We start from the raw sequence: 5,431 nt of genomic DNA on the forward strand, positions 1-5,431 counted from the left end.
GCCCCCACTCCTCCCAGAGCTGGGAAGAGAAACAGGAGCCTGAGCTCCCGGGCCTGCAGCCCAGTTGCCCCAGTACCTTGTGTCGGTGGCGGTAGGACTTTTAGGGTGGGGTGGTGCAATGAACAGCCCCCGACCGCCCTCCTTAACGGGGCCACTTTACATGGAAATAGCTGATTATTAATTACTGGCCCTTGGAGCTGGATTGGAGGCAGCGCCTAGAGGGAAAGGCCCGTTGTCCCATATCCCGGCGGGGTGGGGGGGGGGTGATAGCCACTCGTGTCTCACGATTGGCCGGCCTGTTGTCCACCCCCGCCCGCCCGCGGCCTAGCGCGAGGAGGAAGGTTACGAGGACAGCAAACCCGTTGCTTGGCCGACCCCCGCTTGCTACCGCGGTAGCATCGCGGTCCATGTGGGGGGGGTCGAGCAGCGCTGGCGAGCCGGGACACCCCAAGGTAAGCCCTCCAGCTCAGCCGCAGAGACGGGCGAGGCATCGGATCAGCTGTTAATTGGATTTGTTCTCGGCGGGGTGGGGGAGACTTAGAGATGGGGGGGTTGGGTAGAGGGGGCATTCAAGGGCCGGGGCGTTGGGGTTGGATCTGTGGTGGGCACGAACGCGCTCTTAAGGGACTAGAGGGGGTCAGACGGTGATCTGGGGCAGGATGGAATGGACAGACGGGAAAATTTTCAGTTTCTCTTTGGAGGGGCTCCTGGGCTGCGGGAGACCCTGAGCCCCCCTCCCTGGCTTTGCACCCCCCCTCCACACGGGCAGATGTTCCTCCTTCCCCTGGATCTAGGAACCTTCCTTGTGCACACCCAGCCTCTCTCTATGAGCCCCCGGCAGAACGGCCCAGCCGCCTTTGAAGCCAGCCCCCTCTGCTCTAGAACTGGCCCCACTCTCGGAACCGCTCGCACCTGCCGGGGAGCTCCCACCCTTGAGGCTATTTCTGAGGTTCCCCAGATGTAAGGGGAGGCTGGAGTCCCCCTCTCCTGTTTTCGGACCCCCCTTATACAGTCATTAGACTCAGATCGTTTTCCAGAGTCTGTCTGGACCCATGGTGAGACAAGGTCCTTTCCACCCTCTTCAGCACCCTGCTTCCACGCATGCCCATGGGATCTGTACCCCCCCATCTTCCTGCCAGGAGCTGCAAAGTCCCCAAATCCCCTCCCGGCACACCTTAGGGCTGGACCCGGGGTGTTCACCCTGCAGGCTGCCCTCCGTCATTGAGGCCCCAGTCTGGGATCTGACCTACTTAGATCCAGGGTTTTCTGGCCAAGACGCAGTCCGAGTCCCGCTCTGCTGGCTCCAGAAGCTCAGAAGCCCAATTTCCCAGGTGCATCCCCCGTCCCACCCGCCGCTTTCCACTGGTGGGAGGGATGGGTGGTCGCGGGGGGGGTCATTGCTCGCTCTGTGCTTGGGTTGGCTTTGCCATTCTTGCAATGACCCGGTTATTTTCCCCCCCACCGGTGCAAGTGACACCCTCCTCTACCCTCCTCAGTGGCCGCGGAGCACGAAACCTCTTCCATTGCAAGCGCCGGAGAGAAAAGAGGCACACAGGTGGCAAAGACGACGGGCAGCTTCCCCCTTCGTCCAGTGCTTTTGCCGGGGGGTGGGGTTTGAGACGGAACCGACCCATTCCGATCCTGCATAGTCAGTGGCTGTGGTGTGCACAGGCAGTCTGCGCCGGCCCAGAGTCCAGCCGCCCCTGGCCTCGGAAGGAGAGCGGGTCTTCTGGCAAGGCCCCGTGCTGGGGCGCTACGCTGCTCTCCACAGCAGCCGCCTGCCCCGGCTCCCCCCGGCCAGCAGCCCATCCCAGCCCTCAGGCTTGGTATGGGACGACGCGCCCCCCCTCACTCCACCTGCCTCAATGGACTCCCGGCTTGGAGACGCTTTCTCGCTCGCCATCCCCAGCACCTGGGTTCTAGAGTCCCGGGATCCCCGCGTGGGTCTCGGGGTGGGCTTTCCAGTACCAGTGGGGCCCTTAACAAGAGGCCTTTCCGTCCCCGGGGGTTCTGGCGTAACAAAGCCTTTCCGACCAGTGGGGTCTTGACTATGGCGTCTTGCTAGATGCCATGGGTTTGGTACACAGAGGTTATTCTAGACCTCCAATGGGTTCTAGATATGGGACTTTTCAGACCTCCACTGATTCGAGCAGTGAGACATTTCCGTGGGCCTACAGAGCTGATGCTAGGCTTCCCGGTGGGTTTCGAGTGACAGAGGTCTCTTCTCTGATGCCCCTGGGGGTTTTTCTCGGCACACAGGGCTCTGCTTTCCTCCTGCCTTGAGAGCGATGGCGCATTTCCCTGTGTTGCTCCTGTGCTCTCCTCTCGTCACAGGAGCTGCATGCGGCCCTTCGTGACTCAGTTCCCACAGCCTGGATCGCCCTGGGGTTCCCCTGCTGCCGGAGGGACCTTCGTACCCCTGCCATAGCAATATGCGTGCTTGGCTGTAGGCGGGCCCTGCCTGCTTTCCGTCTTTTCCTGTGCCGCCCAGACCTCTTTCCTGCAGGCTCCTTCCGCCCCGGTCACTCACCGCTGTGCTTCTTATGATTCGCTGTGCCTCCTAGTGACGTCCCTCCCGTTTGCCGCCTAATTGGATGATCAGGTTACCACATCCAGGGCCCATGTGGGCGAACGCCCATCACCCAGGGCGGGTTTGACCTGATCATGTTCTAGGATCCCCCGACGTGCGTCCGGGGCCGCCCTGGCTCCTTCAAGTTGGTTGTCTGAGTTAACCGGGGGGTCTAGATCTGAGCCAGTTCCTCACCCACAGACGATCTAGGCTCCCCTGGGGTTCTAGAAGGAGCCTTTTGAGCCCGCACGTTTCTAGAGCCCGGAGGATCTGAGAGATGGGAGAGGGGATCCCAGGCTGTGGTCCGGATGTGAGGAGCATTTTCCCCCAGGCTTGATTCTGCGGAGGCCCGGCCACCCTCCCGGACTAAGGGCACCACGAATGTCTGGACCAGGTGACTGCTCCCCATCATGCCCAGAGTGACTCTAGGGGGATCAAGGAAGACATATGGGCATGGGGAAGGGGGCTGGCAGGGCACTGTCTCTTGGCAGGTCAAGGCGTGGTGCTGGGGAGCGCCTGTGCCGAGCTGAGCGGGGTGCTCTCCCTGGCAATCAGGGCGCGGATACGAGGGGAGGGGTCAGGGGGTGCTCTCCGTGCAGTCAGGGGCACCGGGCGCTAGGGCAGGTTGGGGTGGCGGGGGGGCGCTCTCCCCTGGCAGTCAGGGCTGGTGTAGGGGTGCTGGGGGGCTTGGCAGGGGCGCTCTCCCCGTGAGCAGTCAGGGCGGGCGTAGGGAGGCGTTGGGGCTGGCAGGGGGCGCTCTCCCTGTGCAGTCAGGGCTGGTGCTGGGAGGGGGGGGCTTGCAGGGGTTGCTCTCCCTGGCAATTCCAGGGCTGGGTGTGGGGGCGCTGTGCTGCAGACTGTTTCTGTGCCACCTGAGTTCAGCTACCTGCCTTGCCCAGAGTGGCTTGCATCTGCGAGCTTCCAACTCTCCGATTCTTCTTTCTACACAGGGTGAGGCAGCCGCCCCGGGGGTCACGGGTTCCTCCCAGCAAAGCCGATCCCTGTTTCGTCACCAGCTTGCGCATGGGTGGGTGGGCCCCAGCTCCGCACTGGGGAGCAGGAGAAAAGTGAAGCCTGCGGAATTAGTTGAATTTCCCCCCTTCGCAAGGCCGGGGATCAGGGGGCTGATGGGCGCTTCCGGCGGCAGTTGGGTGTGGGGAAGGGAAGGGGCATGATTCTGGGACCAGGGGTTAGCAGCGTACTTGGCAGGGGCATTGGGAGATCCAGGGGGTCGGTTGGTTGGGATGGTGACAGCGGTGTCTGGGCAGACCAGTGCTGTCCATGAGCGCGAATAGCATCGCTAGGCGCCGAGGATTTCGCACGGGGGCGCATTTTATGCGGGGAGGGGGCAGGCAGGCGGCTCGTGGACTGCCACAGTTGAGTCCTGCGGGAGTCGTGGTCCGCGGCTCGTGGAGCTGCCGCAGGCATGGCTGAGCAGCTCCACCGACTGCGGAATCCCGGGACCCTCCGCGAGAATGGCGTGCGGCCAGCTCCACGGGAGTTCCGGGCGAGAGGCGCGGCAGGGGCGAATGGCGGTTTGCGCGTAGGGCGCGAAAAAATCTAGCTGCCGGTCTGGTTCAGGGGGAGAATTTGGAGCTCCAGGGGAGCGGGGGCTGTGGGGAAGGAAAGAGGAACAGATTCCAGGGTTAAGGCTGCTGAGGAAGGGGTTCCAAATATTAACGCCAGCATGTCTTTCCCCAGCGGCTGCAGCGCCCAAGCAGACCCCCACCGGGCCCCTGAACCCCAATCCAGTAGCAAGCCGAGCACGGTGGCTGGGAGGAGTGGGGGAAGGTATAGGGGCACCGCACCTCCTACCTGGGCACCGCGGGTGCCCCACTCCACCCCATTACTCTCCCCTTCTGCCCACAGTGAATGGTCGGTGGTGGTAGATGGGACGCTGAATTCTCCAGCTACCACTCTATCGGGCTCTCCCTGCCATTGTTCTGCTTGGGGACGCCTGTAGCCGCCGCCTCCCGCCTGCTATGGAGGCCGCTGCGCCCCTGCAGCCCCCTGCTGCTGGGCCCCCTCTCCCGCCGAGGCCCGGGGGCCTGGGGCGTCCCGCTGCTGCACTGAGTTTTCCTGGGGAGGAAGAGGGCGGGAGGAGACGGAGACCCTGCACCAGGGGGCACCCCTGCCGTTGTTCCCGGCCACCAGCTGGTGGATGCCGGTGCCCGTGCCCGCAGAGCAACCACGGGCCTGCGTTTACGGTGAGGCACCAAGGAGGTGGACCCGGGGCCAGGGCCAGGATCTGGGACCGGGGGCGCTTGCCCTGTGGAGGAGAGGGCTGACCTTCGTCGCCAAGTGCAACGGGTGGCTGACGTGGGCCTCTGGGGCCCGCAGGTGAGAGATGTCCACGCCCACAACGCCGAGCCCCAAAGGGGACGTTTCATCCTCGCTGGATGTTTAGCTGAGATGTAAAGGCGGGGCTGTCCTGGGGGTGCGCTCGTAGCTCCGTTTCCTCCTGCCTGGCACTTAGGGGCACCGGGGGGCCCTGGCTGTTCGCTTCCTCCCTCGACCCACTACGGGGCCCCGGGGGGCTGGACTGCACTTCATGCTGGACCCGACTAGGGGCACCTGGGGGCTGCTCCAGCTGCTGCACTTCTAGCTACCCACTAGGGGCACTGGGGCTGTTCAGTGAGCACTTTATGCCTGACCCATAGGGGCACCGGGGGGCCCTGGCTGCGTGCACTTTTGGCCTGCCGCACTAGGGGCACTGGGGCCCTGGCGCTGCACTTCCTGCCTGACCCACTGGCACCGGGGGTGCTCCAGTATGCTGCACTTTTCTGCTGACCATAGGGGCGGCACAGGGCTGGCTGCTGCAGTGTCTGCATGGCCACTAGGGGCCCGGAGGCCCTGCTGTGA

The sequence above is a fragment of the Chelonoidis abingdonii genome, chromosome 11 (assembly GCF_003597395.2).
Source record: "Chelonoidis abingdonii isolate Lonesome George chromosome 11, CheloAbing_2.0, whole genome shotgun sequence".
Classification (NCBI taxonomy): Eukaryota; Metazoa; Chordata; order Testudines; family Testudinidae; genus Chelonoidis; species Chelonoidis abingdonii.